Genomic DNA, 27,721 nt, shown 5'->3' on the forward strand with positions numbered 1-27,721 from the left:
GCCCGCCACAGTCAAACACCCATCGTCCAGGGTTACGCATGGCCTTTGGTCAGACAATGGGGGATGGGAGACAGAGGCAAGCCAGTGAGAACCACGGGAATGTTTTCCTCTGATTTGTCTTATCACATTCACAGGTCGATAAAGCAAGGCTCCCTCTCACCCTGTCCCTTAAATTGGCCTCAACCCAAAACTCAATCCAGTGCTTACCCGCACTGGTGTGGCATCTACCCATCAGGAACATCTACAGGAGGTGGCCATTCGGGCCCTCGAGCCTGCTCCGCCATTCAATGAGATCATGGCTGATCTGCGATCTAACTCCATATACCCGCCTTCGCCCCGTATCCCTTAATACCTTTTGGTTAACCAAAATCTATCAATTTCAGATTTAAAATGAACAATTGACCCAGCATCAATTGCCGTTTGCGAAAGAGAGTTCCAAACTTCTACCATCCTTTGAACATGAGAACATAAGAAATAGGAGCAGGAGTCGGCCATAAGGCCCCTCGAGCCTGCTCCGCCATTTAATAAGATCATGGCTGATTTGATCATGGACTCAGCTCCACTTCCCCGCCCGCTCCCCATAACCCCTTATCCCTTATCGGTTAAGAAACTGTCTATCTCTGTCTTAAGCTTATTCAATGTCCCAACTTCCACAGCTCTCTGAGGCAGCGAGTTCCACAGATTTACAACCCTCTGAGAGAAGAAATTCCTCCTTTGTGTGTAGAAGTGTTTCCTAATTTCACTCCTGAAAGGCCTGGCTCTAATGTTTAGACTCTGCCCCTAGTCCTAGACTCCCCAACCAGCGGGAATAGGTTCTCTGTATCTACCCTATCTGTTCTGTAGGACACATGCAATTCCCTCTCGCCCCGTTCAACTGGTTATAGAGTTCGGACTTGGGACTTGTGAGCAATTGAACAAGACACACGGGTTCGGCCTTTAACCGTTTATTGTTCCTAAGACTGATTCAAAACCCCAACCACTATTCGAGCGGCAGAGCAATAATGCCACAAGTAATCGCACATACAGCCGCCCACAGATGATCAGTCCAGCGTTGACTGTAGGTCCTCGTAGGCACGATGACCGGATCACCTCCTTCCGACTGCAGCGTTGATACCTTTCAGTCACTCAGTGGGCCAGACTTTCCGTGAAGGCCCTCAACGCCCGACTGCCCGCCGAGAAGGATCGGCGAAAAAAAATGGGCGAGAATTTCCATTTTGAGGGTAAAAGGTGGGTGGGACTGATCGCCCGGTGAAAAAAGTTGGCGTTGCACACTCATTCCCGGCGGGTAAGTGGAAAGTCAGCCAAATGGACGGTAAGTGCTAAAATTTAGGCCGAGGCTCCGGTTGGGCCTACTACGGAGGATGGAAAATCGAAATTAAAAAATGACCATTATTTTAAAAAATCATAAAGCATTCCTAAGACAGTTTTAAGCCTAATCGCTGTGGTAAAATTTTAAATAACTAATTAACTAACCTTTCGCTTAACTTTCCTTGCAGGCCCCCCCCCCCCCCCCTTACCGCCCTGTGTAAGCAGCTTTCACAGAGCGGGTCTCTCGGTGATCTGGACGCCAGCAGATAAGCCCAAACTTACACCCCGGTGATTATTCTCGGCGTTGCACGTGGGCGCGGTCTGGTCCCGGCGGGCGACTTCTGATGTGGGTGAGACCAAGGAAAAAAAGTTGCGTGCAAACGCTCGCCGGGCGAAAAATGTAACAGCGAGAAAATCGGCGACAGTGAATCCGAAAGTCTGGCCCGCTCGCTGTCTTTCACAGTGTTTCCTGCCTTTCTCAGTAAATCAATCAGTCTGGGATTGTGAGAGGTGTTCCGTTACTGTTCGGCTCGGGTTGTCTGAGTTGTCACACTTTCACACGCACACATCCTGTGTGGTTACCCGCCAGCTGCCTTTTTAGCAAAGCCCAAATTGTTCATGCGCCCATAAAAGTTTACAAAACCGTTCGGCCCCATTTCACGGCGTTACCTTACGTCCTGTTTTTCAGAACGCCCAAGGTCTGACTCATCCCTTTAGCCACCAAAAGTCATTCTGCAACATTGTGGCCTCTGCGTCTGCAAAATTGAAGGGGGTTTGCTTATCTCTGCTGTCTAGCGCCACCCCCTGCAGTCCCGACCATTTGTTCGGTCCAGCCCTGCTATCCGCACATCACAGCTGGTCATCCACCTCCAGTTATCAGTGAAAGACCGGCTGTTACATTCAACAACTTTATTTCACTTTGAAAAAACGTTTGGCCTGGCAGAACATTTTAATATAATACCATAATTAAGCATTAAGGGTCTGTATATTCTTACAGTTCTCCTTAACAGTGTCAGCCGTGGCTCAGTGGGCAGCACTCTCGCCTCTGAGTCAGGAGGTTGTGGGTTCATAGTCCCACTCCAGGGACCTGAGCACAAAAATCTAGGCTGACACTCCCAGTGCAGTGCTGAGGGAGCGCCGCACTGTCGGAGGGGCCGTCTTTCGGATGAGACGTTAAACCGAGGCCCTGTCTGCTCTCTCAGGTGGATGTAAAAGATCCCACGGCCACTATTTCGAAGAAGAGCAGGGGGAGTTATCCCCGGAGTCCTGGGGCCAATATTTATCCCTCAATCAACATCACAAAAAAACAGATTATCTGGGTCATTATCACATTGCTGTTTGTGGGAGCTTGCTGTGTGCAAATTGGCTGCCGCATTTCCTACACTATAACACTTCAAAAGTACTTCATTGGCTGTAAAGCGCTTTGGGACGTCCTGTGGTCATGAAAGGCGCTATAGAAATGCAAGTCTTTTTTGAAAGTTTCGATCAAATCACCCGTTAACTTTCTAAATTCCAGGGAATATCGGCTGTGTAATCTCTCGGGTAAACAAAGCGAGGCTCCCTTTTGTGCTATCCCATAAATGTGCCTCAACTCAAACTTCATTCGCCCCCCCCCCCCCACCCCATACCAGTCACCCCGTGGCCCCTCTGAGTGAGGTCGCCCATTGGGTGTCAACTTGGGGTGGGGTGGGGGGGGGGAGGGGGCGTGGTACTGGGTGCTGACTGGGCTTCGGGTAACGCACCACGATTTTCCCATCTCTTGGAAAAGATGCCACCATTTGCAGCGCGGGAACCCACCCCCTCCCCATCCCCCCCAGAGTCGGGGCACCTGGAACGACGGACTTGGGAAAGGGTCTTGGAAATTCATAAGGAAAAAAAAAAACCGGTTGGAACCGCAACTTGGGAGAAGCCTCCGGGGAGTCCGAGGGCTTCCTCAATGGAAGCCAATAGCCCCAACGTGGAAAATACCTGGAAACTCAATGCAGAATCGTCCGGGAGTTTTTCCCTGTTTCCGGCCCGGGAGGAAATCACGCTCACTTCGACAGGAATTCAACGACTAAAAATATTTGCAGGAATACAATAGGCATTGATACCAAGGAGAAAATAAAAAGATTCTTTCCTTCTCTGTTTGTGGCCGGTCAGTAAAGGACAGGGAGACATTCTCTGCCTTTGGTCAGGAGTCTAGCCCGGCTTCCCCTCTCCCCAATCCTCCCCGGGCCTGGCTTCCCGTCCTCGCCTGAAGCCTTGCTGCCGTGCCAACGCTGCCCCCCCCCTGTCCAGTGTCTCGCACGGCTGGCCGCTCGTCGATGCGCGGGTCCCGAGCCGAGGTCAGCGGCGGCGGGCTGTTGAACATGGGGAGGCTTCACAGTCACAGCCATTTCTGCCCGCAGCTCAATGGCCAATCGGGCGCATGTTCCAGCACGAATGGGACGCGAGGGTGCTTTGCTGGACAACAATTAGGAGCCCCATTGCACCCTTCCCCCACCCTAGTCCAGAGGCACGGAGTCCGATTGTCATCTCCCCCACACTACCGTACTGTAAAACCCAATAACAACAATTTGAGTTTGTACTGATACATCGCAAGGTACAGGGAGGAAATAGTTTCCCTGTACCTACTCTGTCGGATCTACTCCGTTGAATACTATAACCTTGGCATAACATTTATTTCCACCTCCGTAACATCGCCCATCTCCGCCCTGCCTCAGCTCCTCCGCTGCTGAAGACCTCATCTGTGCCTTTGTTACCTCCAGACTTGACTATTCCAACGCACTCCTGGCTGGCCTCCCCCCATTCTACCCGACGTAAACTAGAGGTGTTCCAAAACTCGGCAGCCCGTGTCCTAACTCGCACCAAGTCCTGCTCACCCATCACCCCCTGTGCTCGCTGACCCGTGTCCTAACTCGCACCAAGTCCTGCTCACCCATCACCCCCTGTGCTCGCTGACCCATGTCCTAACTCGCACCGAGTCCCGCTCACCCATCACCCCCTGTGCTCGCTGCCCCGTGTCCCAACTCGCACCAAGTCCTGCTCACCCATCACCCCCTGTGCTCGCTGACCCGTGTCCTAACTCGCACCGAGTCCCGCTCACCCATCACCCCCTGTGCTCGCTGACCCATGTCCTAACTCGCACCGAGTCCCGCTCACCCATCACCCCCTGTGCTCGCTGACCTACATTGGCTCCCGGTTGAGCGATGCCTCGATTTCAAAATTCTCATCCTTGTTTATAAATCCCTCAATGGCCCTCGCCCCTCCCTATCTCTGTAATCTCCTCCAGCCCCACAACCCCCCCCGAGATGTCTGCACTCCTCAAATTCTGCCCTCCTGAGCATCCCTGATTATAATCACTCCACCATTGGTGGCCGTGCCTTCTGTTGCCTGGGCCCCAAGCTCTGGAACTCCCTCCCTAAACCTCTCCGCCTCTCTACCTCTCTTTCCTCCTTCAAGACGCTCCTTAAAACCCACCTCTTTGACCCAGCTTTTGATCACCTTCCCTAATTTATTTGTTTTGTCTTAAAACACTCCTGCGAAGGGCCTTGGGATGTTTTACTACATTAAAGGCGCTATATAAATAAAAGTTGTTGTTGTTGTTGAATCTATTGAAGTGCATTTTCCAACTGAGCCACAAAGGGGAATTTTCTGGGGATGTGCGAGGTCGTAGTCGGATCCGGCTGTGGTGCTGCCGCCTCCCGCGGTGGAATAGCCTGCCAACATCTGCTTGCCTGGCTCCAGTGAGGTGCCGGAGAATCATCTGGTACCTCAGTGTGAGTCAGCATTCTCGAGGAGAGACGAGGAAAGGGGACACAAAGGGTCAGGTGCAGGAGACTTGGACTAAGAAAAGAAAGACTTGCATTTATATAGCAACCTCAGGATGTCCCAAAGCGCTTTACAGCCAATGAAGTACTTTTGGACTGTAGTCACTGTCGTAATGTGGGAAACGAGGCAAACAATTTGCTCCCACAAACAGCAATGTGATAATGACCAGATAATCTGTTTTTTAGTGATGTTGATTGAGGGATAAATATTGGCCCCAAGACACTGGGGATAATTCCCCTGCTCTTCTTCAGAATAATGCCATGGGATCTTTTACATCCACCTGAGAAAACAGACGGGGCCTCAGTTTAACATCTCATCTGAAAGACAGCACCACCTCCGACAGTGCAGCGCTCCCTCAGCACTGCACTGGGAGTGTCAGCCTGGATTTTTGTGCTCAAGTTCCTGGAGTGGGACTTGAACCCACCAGCTTCTGACTCAGAGGCGAGAGTGCTGCCCACTGAACCACGGCTGACACATAGCTGCTCAGTAGCCCAAACTTACCTCAGACAGACCCAAGTCCCAGAGCCAGACTGAGCCCGTGCAGTTGTTTACTGACTGAGGGCACACGTAATATATTTAGACCTTTATCCATGCCAACAAAGCCGCATTGTGCTGTAATAAATATGGGAAATAAATGGGTTCCTGTGTAGCAGCATTACTATTCCGAGCCGCACGGAAAGATTATTGTGCAATAAAGTGCTTTTAGTAAACATTTAACCCTTTGTCATAGGATGGTAGACCTTCCCTGATCTTTGCCATCTCGGAACACCCATTTCCCCAGATGCAATAAAAGACTTGCATTTATATAGCACCTTTTACGACCACTGGACGTCCCAAAGCGCTTTACAGCCAACGAAGTACTTTTGGAGTGTAGTGACTGTTGTAATGTGGGAAACGCAGCAGCCAATTTGCGCACAGCAAGCTCCCACAAACAGCAACGTGATAATGACCCAGATAATCTGTTTTTTTAGTGACGTTGATTGAGGGATAAATATTGGCCCCAGGACACCAGGGGGATAACTCCCCTGCTCTTCTTCGAAATAGTGCCATGGGATCTCCAATGCTCCCTTCCTCTCGTTTTGCGGGTGGTCTAGCTGACCTCCCCTTTAGGGGCTTCATTATCCCCGCAGCGCTACTGCCCCGTTGTGCCCCAGGAGTAGTGTGGAACCTTAGCACTCAATCCCCTCTTGGGGATTAATATCCCGACTGGAGCCGGTGAACATCGCCCAGCGCTACAATTGGCACCTGAGCGGTGTCACTGTCTCAAACTGGGCGATAACCAATTTTTCGCCCTATACAGAGTGTACAGCACAGTAACAGACCAGTCAGCCCAACTGGCCCGTGACAGCGTTTATGCTCCACACGAGCTCCCATCTCACCCTTTAGACAGATCCTTCTATTCCTTTCTCACTCATGTACCTGTCGAGTTTCCCCTTAAACGCATCTCTACTATTCTTCCCCAACCACTGTCTGGGTTCACGCACAAAGTACGGTCACTGAATCGAATCGACGAATGTTGCAGGACAGACACAGGCCATTCAACCCAACACGTCTCTGCCCGTATGTTGCTCCCCACACAAGCCACCGAGTCTGATCCTAGTCTGATCCCACTGCCCATCTCCCTCCCAACTTCCTTTGATGCTCGTGCATTCCAACTAACCACCTAATTCCTTTTCCAGACAGTAATGAGGAATTAAAAGCGTCAGACGTGTGGTGGGGGTACTTTATAAAAACACCTGTGTACAGGTAAATCTTTATTCCTTAGTCCTGTGCCTTGTCTGCAGGGGTCGGTCCCCACGGCAACGACCGGGGCATCAAAGGTCGTCGACAATAGTCAGGAATGAAGCGGAAATCCTTGCATTGTGACACAAGTCAGCCGGAAGGAGCATCGGACATGACTTCCTGTCTATTTCATTGGCTCCCCTAGTCGCACACCAGTTGGGTTTATGGCCGACTAGGGAAGCCAATGAAATGGGCAGATTTTGCACTTGGCCCCTGGGTGTGGAACAGGCCGTTTCAGATTGGCCCCCGTTGTAGAAACTGCCCGAATATTGTTTCCATTCTAACCCGCTGTTCGAGCGACAGTGATTACATTCTTCCTTCATTTCCTTCCTTCCTTTCTTTCTTTCTCTCTCTCTCTCTTCCTTCCTTCCTTTCTCTCTCTTTCTTTCTTTCTCTCTCGTTTCACTCAATCGTTGCTCTCTCTCATTTCTCTCTCTCTCTCTCTTCTTCTCTTTCGCTCTCTCATTCCTCTCTCTCTCTTTATCTCTCTCCTTCGTTCTCTCTCTTTCTCTTGCTCTTTCTTTTTCTTTCTCTTTTCGTCCCCTTTCAGGAATCGAGTGCTTTCTGTAGCAAGCGGTAGATCAGCAAGGGGCGGGGGGCGGGGGGGGGGGGGGGGGGAAGTACGGTTGGAACAGCCCCCCAGGGAGTCGTGACCCCGGCCTGAGTCGGTGCCTTCGGGGGAGGAGGGGAGGGGGAGAAGGAATTAATTGGACGAGTGCACAAGTCATTTAATAAACGTTTTTTTAAGCGATGACTCAGTCCAAAGGTCATCAGCAGAATCGATGTCACAACACACAGGGCGGCGTGAGTGCAGTCCCGGCCTGCCTGTGACGTCCATTGTCCCAATACCACTTGGCTCATTCTTTCTAAACAGGATCATCCCTTTGCTCTGACTCGCAGTCAGGAGCTCACTACAATCGGCAACTGGACACCGCCATGTCACACCCCATGGGGGAGCTTTTCCTCACCGCGTTCATACAGATCTCAACCTCCCCCCCCCATCACCCCCTCCCCCACACCCCTCCCCATCACACACACACCCCACACCCCTCCCCATCACCCCCTCCCCCACACCCCTCCCCATCACCCCCTCCCCCACACTCCTCCCCATCACCCCCTCCCCCACACCCCTCCCCATCACCCCCTCCCCCACACCCCTCCCCATCACACACACACCCCACACCCCTCCCCATCACCCCCTCCCCATCACATACGCACCCCGCACCCACCCCCCCCAATCACCCTTCCCCCACTATTCAGTTTCGAAAAGTTCAATTGACCCCCAGCATCAACAACCTTTTGTGGGAGAGAGTTCCAGATTCCCACTGCCCTTTGTGTGAAGAAGCGCTTCCCTACATCACCCCTGAACGGGCTGGCTCTAATCTTAAAGTGACGCCCCCTTGTTCTGGACTGCGCCCTCCAGTGGGAATAGTCTCTCGCTATCTGCCCCCGATCACATCCTTCAATCATCTTAAACACCTCGATTGGATCGCCGCTTAAACTCCTGTACTCAAGGGAATACAGTCCTAGTCTGTGCTGTCCTAGTCTGCCGCAAAATGCAACTCTCTAAGCCCCGGGTATGATTCTGGTGAACTCGGGCAGCTCCGCCCCCGAGGCCGATATACCTTCCCTGAGGTGCTTGCCCAGGACTGAGCGCGGTTACTCCCGACGGGGTCTGACCAGAGCTTTATAGAACTATAACAGAACCTCTACCCCTTTATATTCCAGCCACCTCGGGATAAAGCTCAACGTTCCATTGGCCTTTGAAATTATTTGTGTTACCTGTCCGCTAGTTTTTGGTGATTTTTGTACGTGGATTCCGAAGTCTCTCGGCTCCTCCACAGGAATATCGCCATTAAGAAAGTACGCTGATCTTATCTTCCGTCCGGCCAGAGAGGATGACCTCACACTTTCCCAAATGGCACGCGATGTGCTCACACACTCAATCCAGCCACGATCTCTTGCTGCGATCGACACTGTTTACTGTGCCACCCAGCATTGTGGGGAGAGCAGCGCAGTGCTTATGCTACTGGGCCAGTAAGCCAGAAGCCTGGGCTTATGATTCTGGAGGTGTAAGTTCAAATCCCCCCCCCCCACAGCTGCTCGGGGGAATTTAGATTCAGTCAATTAAATAAATCTGTTATAAAAAGCGAATATCAGTAATGGTGACAACTACCGGATCATCGTTAAAAACCCAACTGTCCCTTTAGAGAAGGCAATCTGCCGCCCTTACCCGGTCTGGTCTGTTGTAGAATATTAAAAATATAGCACTCGACACTGCTGGTAAGGATAGCACCCAGTATCGGCGACTGGACCTCCCTTGATTAATCAGGTTTTAATAAACAATTCTTTTCTCTATGTACGGACCTTGTGTTGAGTGTTATATTTTTAATATTCCACAACAGGCCTATATGTGACTCCAGACCCACAGCACTGTGGTTGGCTCTTTATTGCCCTCTAAAATGGCGGCTCACCACCTCCTTCCCGAGGGGCAATTCGGGATGGGCAATAAATGCCGGCCTTGCCAGCGACTCCCACATCCCGCGAATTAATATATTTTTATAAATTGCTGTTTGTGGGAGCTTGCTGTGCATAAATTGGCCGCTGCTTTTCCCACATTACGACAGTGACTGCGCTCCAAAAGTACTTCATTGGCTGTAAAGCGCTTAGAGACAACCTGACGTTGTGCTTTATAAACTCACGCTCCTTCTCAGGTGTGGGTGGAATGTTCCGGCTTTCCCAGCACTGTTAATCCCAGCTCTTTCGCTGGTCCAGCTCTCTCCCTCTTTGCCATCCTCACTCACTGACCAGCAGACTGAAGCCTCCTTTTTTCATTCGAGAAGTTTCCGCGATGACAGAAAAAGCTGAAGCAGATTTGCAAATACAAATCTTTATTTACATAAGCGCATAAGAAATAGGAACCATTCGGCCCCTCGAGCCTGCTCCGCCATTCAATAAGATCATGGCTGATCCGATCATGGACTCAGCTCCACTTCCCCGCCCGCTCCCCGTAACCCCTCACTCCCTTATCGCTCAAAAATCTGTCTATCTCCACCTTAAATATATTCAACGTCAGCGTCCTCAACCAGGCCAACGTCCCCAGCATCGAAGCACTGACCACACTCGATCAGCTCCGTTGGGCGGGCCACATTGTCCGTATGCCCGGCACGAGACTCCCAAAGCAAGCGCTCTACTCGGAACTCCTTCACGGCAAACGAGCTAAAGGTGGGCAGAGGAAACGTTACAAGGACACCCTCAAAGCCTCCCTGATAAAGTGCGACATCCCCACTGACACCTGGGAATCCCTGGCCAAAGACCACCCTAAGTGGAGGAAGAGCATCCGGGAGGGCGCTGAGCACCTCGAGTCTCGTCGCCGAGAGCGTGCAGAAATCAAGCGCAGGCAGCGGAAGGAGCGTGCGGCAAACCAGTCCCACCCTCCCTTTCCTCCAACCACTGTCTGTCCCACCTGTGACAGAGACTGTAATTCCCGTATTGGACTGTTCAGTCACCTGAGAACTCACTTTTAGAGTGGAAGCAAGTCTGCCTCGATTTCGAGGGACTGCCTTTGATGATGAAATATATTCAATATTAGGTTCAAATGGTGCGATGATGCCATCGAATTTACAGCCCAGAACCATCGGCCGGTTGGGTTTGTGCCGGTGATTGCATGAGACACCAGCCACCTCTGAGGAATTGTGCGACGTCTCGTAATATTCCGTTCCCGCTCCGGCCTTTCCCGGATTGCCAGAGTCTCCCATCTCTGTGCCCCCGGCTCTCTCTCATCCATCCCATGTCCCAGCGCTCTGACTATTGGCACTGGTACAAGGGTTGGGAGAGGGAGAACTGGGGTCAGGGGTCGGGGGGTCATAACGACTTTCGCACCACCGAGTGGTGACAGGATTTCTCCGGGTGCTTCTTCCGTCGGGGGTTGGGGGGGCAGTGACCTTGTAGCCCAGTGACCTTGTACCACAGTGACCTTGTACCCCAGTGACCTTGTACCACAGTGACCTTGTACCCCAGTGACCTTGTGCCACAGTGACCTTGTGCCCCAGTGACCTTGTGCCAAAGTGACCTTGTACCCCAGTGACCTTGTACCCCAGTGACCTTGTGCCGAAGTGACCTTGTACCCCAGTGACCTTGTACCCCAGTGACTTTGTGCCCCAGTGACCTTGTACCCCAGTGACCTTGTACCCCAGTGACCCTGTACCCCAGTGACCTTGTGCCCCAGTGACCTTGTACCCCAGTGACCTTGTACCCCAGTGACCCTGTACCCCAGTGACCTTGTACCCCAGTGACCTTGTGCCCCAGTGACCTTGTACCCCAGTGACCTTGTGCCCCAATGACCTTGTACCCCAGTGACCTTGTACCCCAGTGACCTTGTGCCGCAGTGACCTTGTACCCCAGTGACCTTGTACCCCAGTGACCTTGTGCCGCAGTGACCTTGTACCCCAGTGACCTTGTACCCCAGTGACCTTGTGCCCCAGTGACCTTGTGCCCCAGTGACCTTGTACCCCAGTGACCTTGTGCCCCAGTGACCTTGTGCCGCAGTGACCTTGTACCGCAGTGACCTTGTACCGCAGTGACCTTGTACCCCAGTGACCTTGTGCCGCAGTGACCTTGTACCCCAGTGACCTTGTGCCGCAGTGACCTTGTGCCCCAGTGACCTTGTGCCCCAGTGACCTTGTACCCCAGTGACCTTGTGCCCCAGTGACCTTGTGCCGCAGTGTATTCACACACTGAGCCCCTGCACATGGCTGCAGCCTTGACTGAGGCTGGACTCCAACACCACAAACCACGTTGTGTGAAAGGCTGATTCACTGCAAACTCAAGCTGGACAGGTTAGCCTTTGAAACAATACCATCAGGGACTGACTAAACAGGTAGCTTTTCAACAAATACCTGCTGCCTTTCACACCGTATGCACATTTATAAGAACACAAGAATTAGGAGCAGGAGTAGGCCATTCGGCCCCTCGAGCCTGCTCCACCATTCAATAAGATCATGGCTGGTCCGATCTTGGCCTCAACTCCACTTTCTCCACTATCCTGCCCGCTCCCCATAACCCTTCACTCCCTTATCATTCAAAAATCTGTCTATCTCCGCCTTGAATATATTCAATGTCCCAGCCTCCACAGCTCTCTGGGGCAGAGAATTCCAAAGATTCACAACCCTCTGAGAGAAAAAATTCCTCCTCATCGCAGTTCTAAATGGCCGACCCCTTATTCTGAATCTATGCCCCCTAGTTCTAGATTCCCCCACGAGGGGGAAACATCCTCTCTGCATCTACCTTGTCAAGCCACCTTGCCAGAGGTTTCAAGTATTTCTGTGTCGGGGACCCCCTGTAAATACTGACACATTCCCGGAGACCCCCTGTAAACACTAGCACACTCCCAGGGACCCCCTGTAAATATTGACACACTCCCGGGGACCCTCTATAAACACTGACACACTCCCGAGGACCCCCTGCAAATACTGACACACTCCTGGGGACCCCCTGTAAATACTGACACACTCCTGGGGACCCCCTGTAAATACTGACAACTCCCAGGGACCCCCTGTAAATACTGATACACTCCCAGGGACCCCCTGTAAATACTGACACACTCCTGGGGACCCCCTGTAAATACCGACACACTCCCAGGGACCCCCTGTAAATACTGACACACTCCCGGGGACCCCCTGTAAATACTGATACACTCCCAGGGACCCCCTGTAAATACTGACACACTCCTGGGGACCCCCTGTAAATACTGACACACTCCCAGGGACCCCCTGTAATTACTGACACACTCCCGGGGACCCCCTGTAAATACTGACACACTCCCGGAGAGCATCTGTAAATACTGACACACTCCGGGGACCCCCTGTAAATACCGACACACTCCCGGGGACCCTCTAGAAATACTGACACACTCTCAGGGACCCCTTGTAAATAATGACACACTCCCAGGGACCCCCTGTAAATAGTGACACACTCCCAGGGACCCCCTGTAAATACTGACACACTCCCGGGGACCCCCTGTAAATACTGACACACTCCCGGAGAGCATTTGTAAATACTGACACACTCCGGGGACCCCCTGTAAATACCGACACACTCCCGGGGACCCCGTCTAAAAACTGGCACACTCCAGGGGACCTCCTGTAAATACTGACACACTCCCGGGGACACTCTATAAATACTGACACACTCCCGGGACTCCCTGTAAATACTGACACACTCCCAGGGACCCCCTGTAAATTCTGACACACTCCCGGGACCCCCTGTAAATTCTGACACACTCCCGGGACCCCTTGTAAATACTGACACACTTCCAGGGACCCCCTGTAAATACTGACACACTCCGGGGACCCCCTGTAAATACCGACACACTCCCGGGGACCCCCTCTAAAAACTGGCAAACTCCAGGGGACCTCCTGTAAATACTGACACACTCCCGGGGACACTCTATAAATACTGACACACTCCCGGGGACCCCCTGTAAGTACTGACACACTCCTGGGGACCCCCTGTAAATACTGACACACTCCTGGGGACCCCCTGTAAATACTGACACACTTCCGGGGACCTCCTGTAAATACAGACACACTCCTGGAGAGCGTCTGTAAATTCTGACACACTCCCGGGAACCCCCTGTAAATACTGACACACTCCCGGGGACCCCCTGTAAATACTGACACACTCCCAGGGATCCCCTGTAAATACTGACACACTCCCGGGACCCCCTGTAAATACTGACACACTTCCAGGGATCCGTTGTAAATACTGACACACTCCCAGGGACCCCCTGTAAATTCTGACACACGCCCAGGACCCCCTGTAAATACTGACACACTCCCAGGGACCCCCTGTAAATTCTGACACACTCCCGGGACTCCCTGTAAATACTGACACACTCCCAGGAACCCCCTGTAAATTCTGACACACTCCCAGGACCCCCTGTAAATACTGACACACTCCCAGGGACCCCCTGTAAATTCTGACACACTCCCAGGGACCCCCTGTAAATTCTGACACACTCCCGGGACCCCTTGTAAATACTGACACACTCCCGGGACCCCCTGTAAATACTGACACACTCCTGGGGACCCCCTGTAAATACTGACACACTCCCAGGGACTCTCTATAAATACTGACACACTCTCAGGGACCCCTTGTAAATACTGACACACTCCCAGGGACCCCCTGTAAATACTGACACACTCCCTGGGACCCCCTGTAAATACTGACACACTTCCGGGGACCTCCTGTTAATACAGATACACTCCCGGGGACCCCCTGTAAATACTGACACACTCCCTGGGACCCCCTGTAAATACTGACACACTTCCGGGGACCTCCTGTAAATACAGACACACTCCTGGAGAGCTTCTGTAAATTCTGACACACTCCCGGGAACCCCCTGTAAATACTGACACTCCCGGGGACCCCCTGTAAATACTGACACACTCCCAGGGACCCTCTATAAATACTGACACACTCTCAGGGACCCCTTGTAAATACTGACACACTCCCAGGGATCGGTTGTAAATACTGACACACTCCCAGGGACCCCCTGTAAATTCTGACACACTCCCGGGACCCCCTGTAAATACTGACACACTCCCGGGACTCCCTGTAAATACTGACACACTCCCAGGGACCCCCTGTAAATTCTGACACACTCCCAGGGACCCCCTGTAAATTCTGACACACTCCCAGGGACCCCCTGTAAATACTGACACACTCCCAGGGACCCCCTGTAAATACTGACACACTCCCAGGGATCCCCTGTAAATATTGACACACTCCCGGGACCCCCTGTAAATACCAACACACTCCCGGGGATCCCCTGTAAATACCGACACACTCCCGGGGACCCCTCTAAAAACTAGCACATTCCCGGGGACCCCCTGTGAACACCGACACATTCCTGGGGACCCCCTGTAAACACCGACACACTCCCAGGAAATCTCTGCACGGACCCTGGTTGCAGAAATCCAGGCTGTTGCTTCCGTGGATCAGCTCCGCCATCTGGTGGAGAAAACCCAGTATTACAGTACTGCAGCGGGTTCACTCATTGCTCGCCTGAGGACCTCGTGTGGTGGGAATCCATTACTGCAGCTTTTTGAGTCCAGGTGGATCTTTGTAAGTAAAAATTAAAGGATTGAATTTTCAGACATCCGTTTTCTACTTCCAGCCCAAATGCTTCTTATCCCACCCCAGGTTAACTAACTTTTCTGATAAATTCACCATTTTATTTTTATTTTTCCACGGATGTGGGTGTCACTGGCAAGGCCGGCATTTATTGCCCATCCCTAATTGCCCCTTGAGAAGGTGGTGGTGAGCCGCCTTCTTGAACCGCTGCAGTCCGTGTGGTGAAGGTGCTCCCACAGTGCTGACTTTGTTGTGGCAGTCTCGTACAACTGAGTGGCTCGCTGGGCCATTTCAGAGGGGCAGTTAAGAGTCAACCATACATATGTGAAGAGAAAAAGATTAGTGAAGACAAATGTAGGTCTCTTGCAGTCAGAATCAGGTGAATTCATAATGGGGAACAAGGAAATGGCAGACCAATTGAACAAATACTTTGGTTCTGTCTTCACTAAGGAAGACACGAATAACCTTCCGAAAATACTAGGGGACCGAGGGTCTAGCAAGAAGGGGGAACTGAGTGAAATCCTTATTAGTCAGGAAATGGTGTTAGGGAAATTGAAGGGACTGAAGGCCGATAAATCCCCAGGGCCTGATAGTCTGCATCCCAGAGTGCTTCAGGAAATGGCCCTAGAAATAGTGGATGCATTGGTGGTCATTTTCCAACAATCTATTGACTCTGGATCAGTTCCTATGGATTGGAGGATAGCTAATGTAACCCCACTTTTTAAAAAAGGAGGGAGAGAGAAAACAGAGAATTATAGACCAGTGGTGGGGAAAATGCTGGAGTCAATTATTAAAGATGCATTTGGAAAGCAGTGACAGGATCGGTCAAAGTCAGCATGGATTTATGAAAGGGAAATCATGCTTGACAAATCTTCTAGAGTTTCTTGAGGATGTAACTAGTAGAGTGGACAAGGGAGAACCAATGGATGTGGTGTATTTGGACTTTCAAAAGGCTTTTGACAAGGGCCCACACAAGAGATTAGTGTGCAAAATTAAGGCACATGGTATTGGGGGTAATGTATTGACGTGGATAGAGAACTGGTTGGCAGACAGGAAGCAAAGAGTAGGAATAAGAGTAGAATGGCAGGCAGTGACGAGTGGGGTGCCATAGGGCTCAGTGCTGGGACCCCAGCTATTTAAAATATGCATTAATGATTTAGATGAAGGAATTGAATGTAATATCTCCAGGTTTACAGATGACACTAAGCTGGGTGGCAGTGCGAGCTACAAGGAGGATGCTAAGAGACTGCAGGGTGACTTGGACAGGTTAGGTGAGTGGGCAAATACATGGCAGATGCAGTATAATGTGGATAAATGTGAGGTTATCCACTTTGGTGGCAAAAACAGGAAGCCAGAATATTATCTAAATGGTGACAGATTAGGAAAAGGGGAGGTGCAACAAGACCTGGGTGTCATGGTACATCAGTCATTGAAGGTTGGCATGCAGGTACAGCAGGCAGTAAAGAAAGCAAATGGCATGTTGGCCTTCATAGCGAGGAGATTTGAGTATAGGAGCAGGGAAGTCTTGCTGCAGTTGTACAGGGCCTTAGTGAGACCACACCTTGAGTACTGTGTGCAGTTTTGGTCTCTAATCTGAGGAAGGACATTCTTGCTATTGAGGGAGTGCAGCGAAAGTTCACCAGACTGATTCCCGGGATGGCAGGACTGAGGAGAGACTGGATCGGCTAGGCTTATACTCACTGGAATTTAGAAGAATGAGAGGAGATCTCATGGAAATGTATAAAATTCTAAAGGGACTGGACAGGTTAGATGCAGGAAGAATGTTCCCAATGTTGGGGATGTCCAGAACCAGGGGTCACAGTCTAAGGATAAGGGGTAAGCCATATAGGACCGAGATGAGGAGAAATTTTTTCATCCAAAGAGTGGTGAACCTGTGGAATTCTCTACCACAGAAAGTTGTTGAGGCCAATTTGTTAGATATATTCAAAAGGGAGTTAGATGTGACCCTTATGGCTAAAGGAATCAGGGGGTATGGAGAGAAAGCAGGAATGGGGTACTGAAGTTGCATGATCAGCCATGATCATATTGAATGGTGGTGCAGGCTCGAAGGGCCGAATGGCCTACTCCTGCACCTATTTTCGATGTTTCTACGTTTAACCACATTGCTGTGGGTCTGGAGTCACATATAGGCCAGACCGGGTAAGGGCGGCAGATTTCCTTCCCTAAAGTTGGGTTTTTATGATAATCTGGTAGTTTCAGGGTCACCATTACTGATACTAACTTTTTGTTCCAGATTTATTTAATTAACTGAATTTAAATTCCCCAGCTGCCGTGGTGGGATTTGAACTTGGGTCTCTGGATCATTAGTCCAGGCCTCTGGATTACTACAACAACTTGTATTTATATAGTGCCTTTAACATAGTGAAACGTCACAAGGTGCTTCACAGGATTATTATACGATAAAAATTTGACACCAAGCCGCATAAGTAGAAATTAGTTCAGGTGACTAAAAGCTTGGTCAGAGAGGTAGGTTTTAAGGAGCGGCTTGAAGGAGGAAAGAGAGGTAGAGAGGCGGAGAGGTTTAGGGAGGGAGTTCCAGAGCTTGGGGCCCAGGCAACAGAAGGCACAGCCACCGATGGTGGAGCGATTATAAACAGGGATGCTCAGGAGGGCAGAATTAGAGGAGCGCAGACATCTCGGGGGGTTGTGGGGCTGGAGGAGATTACAGAGATAGGGAGGGGCGAGGGCCATGGAGGGATTTGTAAACACGGAAGAGAATTTTGAAATCGAGGCGTTGCTTAACCGGGAGCCAATGTAGGTCAGTGAGCACAGGGGGTGATGGGCGAATGAACGGTGGAGAAGGATAGAGTGGTCAACCGTGTCAAAGGCTGCAGACAAGTCAAGAAGGACGAGGAGGGAGAGTTTGTCTTTGTCACAGTTACTCACAGTAAATATGAAGTGCTTTCGGATCTCTCGGAGAGTCCTGCTATATGAATATCATTTGCTTGTATTTTCTTTGCTAAGGTGAGCAAGGGAGCACTTTGGAGGATGAGCTATTGCAGAAGGCACAGAAGCAGAGAAAGTCTTTGACTAGCTGTGGCTCAGTGGGTACCACTCTCACCTCTGAGTCAGAAGTGGGTCCAAGTCCCACTCCAGGGACTTGAGCACAAAAATCTAGGCTGACTCTCCCAGTGCAGTGCTGAGGGAGCGCCGCACTGTCGGAGGTGCCGTCTTTCAGATGAGACGTTAAACCGAGGCCCCGTCTGCCCTCTCAGGTGGACGTAGAAAGATTACACAGCACCATTTCGAAGAAGAGCAGGGGAGTTATCCCTGGTGTCCTGGCCAATATTTTATCCCTCAGTCAACATCACTAAAAAAGATTATCTGGTCATTTATTTCATTGCTATTTGTGGGAACTTGCTGTGTGAAAATTGGCTACATTACAACAGTGACTACACTTCAAAAGTATTTACTTAGGACGTCCAGTGGTCATGAAGGGCACTAAGACAGAAATAGGTGGTTTCTTAATCGATAAGGGAATAAGGGGTTATGGGGAGCGGGCAGGGAAGTGGAGCTGAGTCCATGATCGGATCAGCCATGATCGTATTGAATGGCGGAGCAGGCTCGAGGGGCTATATGGCCTACGCCTGCTCCTATTTCTTATATTCTTAAGTATAAATGCACATCAATTACCTTCCTTCCTTCCTTTAATTCTTCTTAGCCGACAGGCCCCATTGATCTAATAGAGGGCTTTCAGTATCGCTGTGAATGATGGGAGAGGCCTGCCTCCATTGCTCGCTGCTGATTTCCCTTCAGTCCCCGTGAGAGAAAGGGAGAGAAACTCCTCCAAATCTCACAACTGTGACACAAGAAGTCTATAGAAAGGGAGAGAAGAGAATCAGAGATAGAGAAGACCGGGAAAAGAGATAAATGCATCTTAGCTGGCGAAGCTTGCTACTTTCCTTCGTGTTTTGGCGGGAGTGGGGCTTAAAGTGTTAAACCACCAGGGCAGGTTGCATCGACTAGTCTAGTATTCCTTGGAGTATAGAATATCGAAGTGGTGATCTAATCGAGGTGTTTCAGAGAGTGATGTGTGCATCTGTGAGTATGCTCACAGGTTTGTAGAGCCATTGCATCCGAGCCAGGGTGTCCCTGGAGATGGAGCACGCGATGTCCACTGGTATGCTCGCGGCTTTCCACGCGAAAGGTGGGCGCCAGAGGGACTGGAGTGCATCATCACCCCCGGCAACCAAATTCTAATTTGATTGTTTAAAGTTTAATTTGTTTAATTTGCCGGTTTTAGTGCCCCTTTAATATGGGGGCACTTGATTTATAGGTTCACAAAAATAGTTGTGGAGCTGTTCCAGGCACTTGATTTAAAGTTTCTACTCAAATAATTGTAGAGCTGTTGCACTGTGAGCGGCTTAGCCAGTCACGTGATGTTCACAAGACTCAATAAAACCCCAGCCAGTTGGGTTCGGGGGATCCACAATGAGATATGCAGTTGTTAGCCTGGTGGATGAACTGGTAATGTGTAGTGTGATTGTTAAACTTTTTGCTAATAAACAAACTTGTTCTTAATAGCAATGTGTTGCTATGAATTCTTAAGCAAAGAACCCACGAAGCAAATACATTACAAAGATGATTAAAGGATTTGATAGGTCGGACAGAAAGAAACGATTTCCTTTGGTGGCTGCTGAAAGCCCTGGCTCTGATTGTGCTGGAGAGAGGGAGCAGTTGGAGGTCGGAGGTGAAAGGTGAGAGGTGAGAGCAGGTTCAGCTATCAGACGAACAAACTATTTCCCGCATCGTGTACCGGACTGAGACTTCCCTTGATTCCCAGGGAGCAGGATTCAGATCCAGGAATGGGTCCAATCTGGGATCACGCTGTAATACGACAATCTCCGATCGGCCCTGAGGGTGCAGCCTTCCAAACGATTATCTCAGGTCCAGCTCCGCAGTGCCATCGCTCTGTAAAAAAACAGATAAAGTCAATTGGTAGCAACTTCGTAAAATGTCAAAATCCCAGCTCCCGCAACAGTCCAGTGGATGGAGACATTATCCAGTGAATGGAGACAATATCCAGTGGATGGAGACAGTGCCCAGTGGATGGAGACATTATCTAGTGGATGGAGACAATATCCAGCAGATGGTGACATTATCCAGTGGATGGAGACATTATCCAGTGGATGGAGACAGTATCCAGTGGATGGAGACATTATCCAGTGGATTGAGACATTATCCACTGGATGGGGACAGTGCCCAGTGGATGGAGACATTATCCAGTGGATTGAAACATTATCCAGTGGATGGAGACAGTGCTCAGTGGATGGAGACAGTATCCAGTGGATGGAGACATTATCCAGTGGATGGAGACAGTGCCCAGTGGATTGAGACATTATCCAGTGGATTGAAACATTATCCAGTGGATGGAGACAGTGCCCAGTGGATGGAGACATTATCCAGTGGATGAAGACAGTGCTCAGTGAATGGATACATTATCCAGTGGATGGAGACATTATCCAGTGGATGGAGACAGTGCCCAGTGAATGGAGACATTATCCAGTGGATGGAGACATTATCCAGTAGCTGAAGACATTATCTAGTGGATGGAGACAATAACCAGTGGATGGAGACATTATCCAGTAGCTGGAGACATTATCCAGTGGATGGATACATTATCCAGTGGATGGAGACAATAACCAGTGGATGGAGACATTATCCAGTGGATGGAGACAATATCCAGTGGCTGGAGACAATATCCATTGGATGGAGACATTATCCAGTGGATGGAGACAATATCCAGTGGATGGAGACATTATCCAGTGGATGGAGACAATATCCAGTGGATGGAGACATTATATGGTGAATGGAGACATTATCCAGTGGATGAGACAGTGTCCAGTTCTCATTCCACAGAGGCCATGCATTTTTTAAAGCATTTTTATGAACTACTTTCATTTATCGGGTATAAGAATATTGGAGATGGGGGAGAACACGCTGTTTGGCCGAGCGGGCGTTTGGAGGCTGGAGGTCATGTGATGGAGTCGGGCCAACCAGAATTGGTGACTCGAGTCGGGTCCTCCGACTGGGACCGTCAACAGCGAGAGATGGAACAGATTACATCGAAAAAATACCAAGCCATAACAGCTCGTAGAAGAATATTTTGTACCTCTCTCTCGTTAAGGGCTGTCTTCACATTACTGGCAGCGTGAGAGAACACAGTAAATAACGTCACAATCAATGTTCCCCCGATTATAAATTTGGCTGCATGGCCACTTTCACGGGCTGTGGGGCCCATTCAATGAATCGCACATGCGCAGAATTTCACGTTGGAAAATCCTGTCTCGGGCCACGCGGGACCGGCAGACATCTTCACTCAGAGGGAGCGTCAGTCACAATTATGTCAGCCGTGGCTCAGTGGGGAGCACTCTCGCCTCTGAGTCAGGAGGTTGTGGGTTCAAGTCCCAATCCAGGGACCCGAGCACATCAATCTAGGCCGACACTCCCAGTGCAGTGCTGAGGGAGTGCTGCACTGTCGGAGGGGCCGTTTTTCGGATGAGACGTTAAACCGAGGCCCCGCCTGCTCTCTCAGGTGGACGCAAAAGATCCCACGGCACTTTTTCGAAGAAGAGCCAGGGAGTTCTCCCCGGTGTCCTGGGGCCCTAAGTGCATCCGGGAGGGTGCTGAGCACCTCGAGTCTCGTCGTCGAGAGCATGCAGAAATCAAGCGCAGGCAGCGGAAGGAGCGTGCGGCAAACCAGTCCCACCCACCCCTTCCCTCAACGACTATCTGACCCACCTGTGACAGGGACTCTGGTTCTCGTATTGGACTGTTCAGCCACCTAAGGACTCATTTTAAGAGTGGAAGCAAGTCTTCCTCGATTCCAAGGGACTGCCTATGATGATGATAATTTATCTCTCAATCAACATAACAAAAACAGATTATCTGGGTTATTATCACATTGCTGTCTGTGGGAGCTTGCTGTGCGCAAATTGGTTACTGCGTTTCCTACCTTACAACAGTGACTACACTCCAAATGTACTTCATTGGCTGTAAAGCACCCTGTGGTTATGAAAGGCACTATGTGAATGCAATTTAAAACCACTTTTAAAAAGTACTTGGATGTGCACTTGAAGTGCCGGAACCTACAGGGGTACGGACCGAGAGCTGGAAAGTGGGATTAGGCCGGATAGCTCTTGGTCGGCCGGCACAGACACGATGGGCTGAAATGGCCTCCTTCCGTACTGTAAATTTCTATGCTTCTATAAGTTTTCCTTTCTTTTGCTCTCAATCTGCCTAGAAGCTACAGTTATTGAAATCAGTGGACAAGAGTTTAAGGCATCAGTCTGTCACTCAATGGTCTGGTACTTTTTAACAAAGGCACCAATTAGTGCATTTGGAACCAGAGTCAGAGGAACACTAACACGTTTTACCAGGGAACCCTGGGCTGTAATACTTTAACAAATCACGTCTCCCGCAAACACAATGAGCTGCTTTGTCCCCGAGGGATTTAAATGGAGGATTTTTGTTTCCATAAGAGCTTAAAGCTCATTTTACTTCAACAGATTTACAAAGAATTACATCGGATTTCGCGGCACAGTAACGGGCCATTTGGCCCAACGGGTTTATAAAAACATAAGAATTAGGAGCAGGAGTCGGCCATTCGGCCCTTCAAGCCTGCTCCACCATTCAATGAGATCCTGGCTGATCTGGAAAATGGTGACATGATAGGTCCAAGTCAGCATGGATTTGTGAAAGGGAAATCATGCTTGACAAATCTTCTGGAATTTTTTGAGAATGTTTCCAGTAAAGTGGACAAAGGAGAACCAGTTGATGTGGTATATTTGGACTTTCAGAAGGCTTTCGACAAGGTCCCACACAAGAGATTAATGTGCAAAGTTAAAGCACATGGGATTGGGGGTAGTGGATTGAGAACTGGTTGTCAGACAGGAAGCAAAGAGTAGGAGTAAACGGGTACTTTTCAGAATGGCAGGCAGTGACTAGTGGGGTACCGCAAGGTTCTGTGCTGGGGCCCCAGCTGTTTACATTGTACATTAATGATTTAGACGAGGGGATTAAATGCAGTATCTCCAAATTTGCGGATGACACTAAGTTGGGTGGCAGTGTGAGCTGCGAGGAGGATGCTATTAGGCTGCAGAGTGACTTGGATAGGTTAGGTGAGTGGGCAAATGCATGGCAGATGAAGTATAATGTGGATAAATGTGAGGTTATCCACTTTGGTGGTAAAAACAGAGAGACAGACTATTATCTGAATGGTGACAGATTAGGAAAAGGGAAGGTGCAACGAGACCTGGGTGTCATGGTACATCAGTCATTGAAGATTAGCATGCAGGTACAGCAGGCGGTTAAGAAAGCAAATGGCATGTTGGCCTTCATAGCGAGGGGATTTGAATATAGGGGCAGGGAGGTGTTGCTACAGTTGTACAGGGCCTTGGTGAGGCCACACCTGGAGTATTGTGTACAGTTTTGGTCTCCTAACTTGAGGAAGGACATTCTTGCTATTGAGGGAGTGCAGCGAAGATTCACCAGACTGATTCCCGGGATGGCGGGACTGAACTATCAAGAAAGACTGGATCAACTGGGCTTGTATTCACTGGAGTTCAGAAGAATGAGAGGGGACCTCATGGAAACGTTTAAAATTCTGACGGGTTTAGACAGGTTAGATGCAGGAAGAATGTTCCCAATGTTGGGGAAGTCCAGAACCATGGGTCACAGTCTGAGGATAAGGGGTAAGCCATTTAGGACTGAGATGAGGAGAAACTTCTTCACCCAGAGAGTGGTGAACCTGTGGAATTCTCTACCACAGGAAGTAGTTGAGGCCAATTCACTAAATATATTCAAAAGGGAGTTAGATGAAGTCCTTACTACTAGGGGGATCAAGGGGTATGGTGAGAAAGCAGGAATGGGGTACTGAAGTTTCATGTTCAGCCATGAACTCATTGAATGGCGGTGCAGGCTAGAAGGGCTGAATGGCCTGCTCCTGCACCTATTTTCTATGTTTCTATGATTCTATCTTCTACCTCAACTCCACTTTCCTGTCCGATTCCCATATCCCTTGATTCCCTTAATATTCAAAAATCTATCGCCCTTCGTCTTGAATGTACCCAAAGACTGAGCCTCCACAGACCTCTGGGGTAGAGTATTCCAAAGATTCACCACCCTCCGAGTGAAGAAATTTCTCCTCATCTCAGTCCTAAATGGCCGACCCCTTATTCTGAGACTGTGACCTCTAGTTTGAGACTCCCCAGACCGGGGGGAAACATCTTGCCTGCATCTACCCTGTCAAGCTCTGTAAGAATTGTGTATGTTTCAATGAGATCACCTCTCATTCTTCTAAACTCGAGAGAATATGGGCCTATGCTCTACATAACTGGTTTGCCAATAATCCAGGAGTGTCCAGTAACGGAGGATTAATCTGCAGTCAGCAAACCCAGGAGAAAGACTATTGTGTATTTTTTAATTTGCTTTGAACAGTTTAGTTTGTAAGTTATAACAATATTGGAGATGGGGTAAAAAGGCTGTTGGTTTGGTTGGAGGTGAGTGAACCACTCCAGGAATAAACCCAACCAGAGTTAACCAATATAGAGCGCCACCTCGTGGACTACTGCTCCACCTGTTGGACAACTGTGGTAATGCAGCCATTGCTGTAAATGGAATAAGTTCCTGTGTTAAGAGCCATCTTGTAACTTTGTGTTTGTGATGTCGTAGAGAATATACCACACAGAGCTGGCAAGCCTCCATCTGTGCCTCCTCCCTTCCTTACTTCATCTCACCCTCACAGCATTTCCTCCTATTCCTTTCTCTCTCGTGTTCTTATCGAGCTCCCTCTTGAACGCATGGCTACCTCGCCCACACTCCCATCCGCTCCCTTCGGGCACTGACTGTAGCTGCCTTTCTAAGGCCTCGCTCCGTTACCTCGCCCAAGTGACTGTGTTTGCCAGGTGTGTGGCTGGATGAGTGGACGAGTGGCCTTAAAACCGGGCAATCTCACGGGTCCCCTCCCCACCCTGGTGAATATTTAGTATCGTTGCCTAGTGAAATGTAGAGGCACCGACGTGTACCATTGCACAGGCCACTCCCCCCCACTCCCCGTCCCTCCCCCCCCCCCCCCCCGCCAATCTAACAACCCCACAGCCTCCCCCCACCCCCCGGCAAAGTGAACGCCGCCCCCACCCCGAGAAGCTATTTGACTACAGGCGGCATCACAGTCGACCCCAATCCTCGCAGCAGGGGTCGATAGCAATAGATTTTTTGTTTCTGTGCTCCGCTCTAACCCAGGGGCACTGATCCCAACTGCAATCCCTTCTCGCCCCGCTCCAGCTAAGATCAGTTAACTCGACTCAAGCTGAGGACCGTTCAGCCCAGTCTAGCTCCGTTCCGCACTGTCTTTACCATCTGGCCATTTCTTTTTTTTTGTCTGAAAACATTTTTGATTGTTTAAGCAGTGGGTAGGGCAGCCCGAGAACTATCTGGATGTTCGACCAGGATATTCCTCTTCCCCTGCAGGCTGCTGGCATTAGTCCATCAGTCCGGGATACCCCCATTTTATCTGGAGCTAGGACGGTGCAGCGGGAAGGGAGCAGGAATGGGTTGTTCAGAAACGGGAAAGCCCACAGAATGAGCTTCTGCAACCAGAGTCGCCATGGAGCTCAAGGCTCAGTTACATCACGCAACTCAGGGTCACGCGAAGACGTCACATAACCATGAGTCACACAAAGCCGTCACATGAATATAAGTCACGCAAAGCTGTCACATGACCATAAGTCACGCAAAATCGTCACATGACCATAAGTCACGCAAAGCTGTCACATGACCATAAGTCATGCAAAGCTGTCACATGACCATAAGTCACGCAAAGCCGTCACATGACCATAAGTCACACAAAACCATCACATGACCATAAGTCACGCAAAGCTGTCACATGACCGTAAGTCACGCAAAGCTGTCACGTGACCATAAGTCACGCAAAGCTGTCACATGACCGAGGGGATCAAAGCCAGCGAAGAGATGGAGGGAGCATTAAATAAAAATACAGTACCCACTGGTTTCAGTTTTCAGACTCATTCCTTCTGCTGCCCTCACCTCCCGGTGACAGGGTCTGTAGCAACGGGTCTGCACTGCCCCGCGTGTGAGACAGCGCTGCTCGAGCCCGAGTCTGACCCCACCTCCATCTGCGACTAAATCCGGCCCACAAAACAGGACGTGAGTGGGGCTCCCATATTAGGAGCGCAGTCCACACAATGCAAGTTCGGCTTCTCAACGGAGAGAAGCTCGGTAAAAATGATCCAATCCTGCAATGATTTTAACAACAACAATAATGACTTGTATTTATATAGCACCTTTAACGTCCCAAGGCGCTTCACAGGAGTGCTATCACATTAAAAAATTGACACCGAGCCAGATAAGAAGAAATTAGGACAGGTGACCAAAAGCTTGGTCAAAGAGGTAGGTTTTAAGGAGCGTCTTGAAGGAGGAAAGAGAGGTAGAGAGGTTTAGGGAGGGAGTTCCAGGGCTTGGGGGCCCAGGCAACAGAAGGCATGGCCACCGATGGTGGAGCGATTATAATCAGGGATGCTCAAGGAGGGCAGAATTAGAGGAGCACAGGCATCCGGGGGGTTGTGGGGCTGGAGGAGATTACAGAGATAGGGAGGGGTGAGGGCCATGGAGGGATTTGAAAATAAGGATGGAATTCAGCACTGAATTTGCACTGTACTGTGATAAACACTTTGCTTTAATTTCAGCTACTGGACTATTATAAGTTCCCTTCATCAGGAAAGTCAGACATTGAGTATTCATTGGACTTTAATTCAAAGAAATAGCACTCCCAATCTATCGTTCTGATGAAGGGTCATCGACCCGAAACGTTAGCTCGTTTCTCTCTCCACAAACGTCGCATGACCCGCTAAGATTCCCAGCATTCTCTGTTTTTATTATACTCTCAATCTATCGTTGCTTTCTCAGTTCAGCAAATGAAAGTCCCGCTCCAGGGGCTTCAGCTCAAAAATCCAGGTTGACGCTCCCGGTGCAGTGCTGAGGGAGCGCCGCACTGTCGGAGGTGCCGTCTTTCTGATGAGACGTTAAACCGAGGCCCCGTCTGCTCTCTCGGGTGGACATAAAAGATCCCACGGCACTATTTCGAAGGAGAGCAGGGGGAGTTATCCCCGGTGTCCTGGGGCCAATATTTATCCCTCAATCAACATAACAAAAAAAAACAGATTATCTGGGTCATTGTCACATTGCTGTTTGTGGGAGCTTGCTGTGCGCAAAATTGGCTGCCGCGTTTCCCACATTACAACAGTGACTACACTCCAAAAAATACTTCATTGGCTGTAATTACTTCATTGGCTTTGGGACGCCCGGTGGTCGTGAAAGGCGCTATAGAAATGCAAGTCTTTCTCTAATTCTTAACGGTAGTGGAATCTAACTGATTATAACCTATTATTATGCGAAATAAAGTCTTTGTTACCTGAGGCCGTCCAGGAGAGCTTGGCTGAGGGGCTCGCCCGCTGACGGGGAGGCTGTTCAAACCGCCTCCGCTTCTCCCTCGAAAGAGCCACGCGGTTGAGATGGTTTTGGAGAGAATTTAACTGATTTAAATTTGAAGAAAACACAGGCGCACAAAGCTGGCAGGAACCAAAACAACAAGCGATGCGGAGAGAAAGCAGCGAGAGGGAGCGAGCGAGAGATGGCAGGAAGT

The 27,721-nt window shown here is 50.0% G+C and overlaps 1 long non-coding RNA gene across 1 annotated transcript; it reads right to left on the reverse strand.

The window, feature by feature from the left end:
- Nucleotides 1–593: 593 nt before the first annotated feature.
- LOC139230021 (uncharacterized) lies at nt 594–27,647 on the reverse strand. Its single transcript, XR_011587880.1, has 3 exons — nt 27,491–27,647; nt 18,694–19,971; nt 594–1,352 (listed from the first exon to the last, which is right to left on the reverse strand). It is a non-coding gene; the product is annotated as an uncharacterized lncRNA (long non-coding RNA).
- Nucleotides 27,648–27,721: the final 74 nt, after the last annotated feature.

This window comes from Pristiophorus japonicus, chromosome 19 (genome assembly GCF_044704955.1).
Source record: "Pristiophorus japonicus isolate sPriJap1 chromosome 19, sPriJap1.hap1, whole genome shotgun sequence".
Lineage (NCBI taxonomy): Eukaryota > Metazoa > Chordata > Chondrichthyes > Pristiophoridae > Pristiophorus > Pristiophorus japonicus.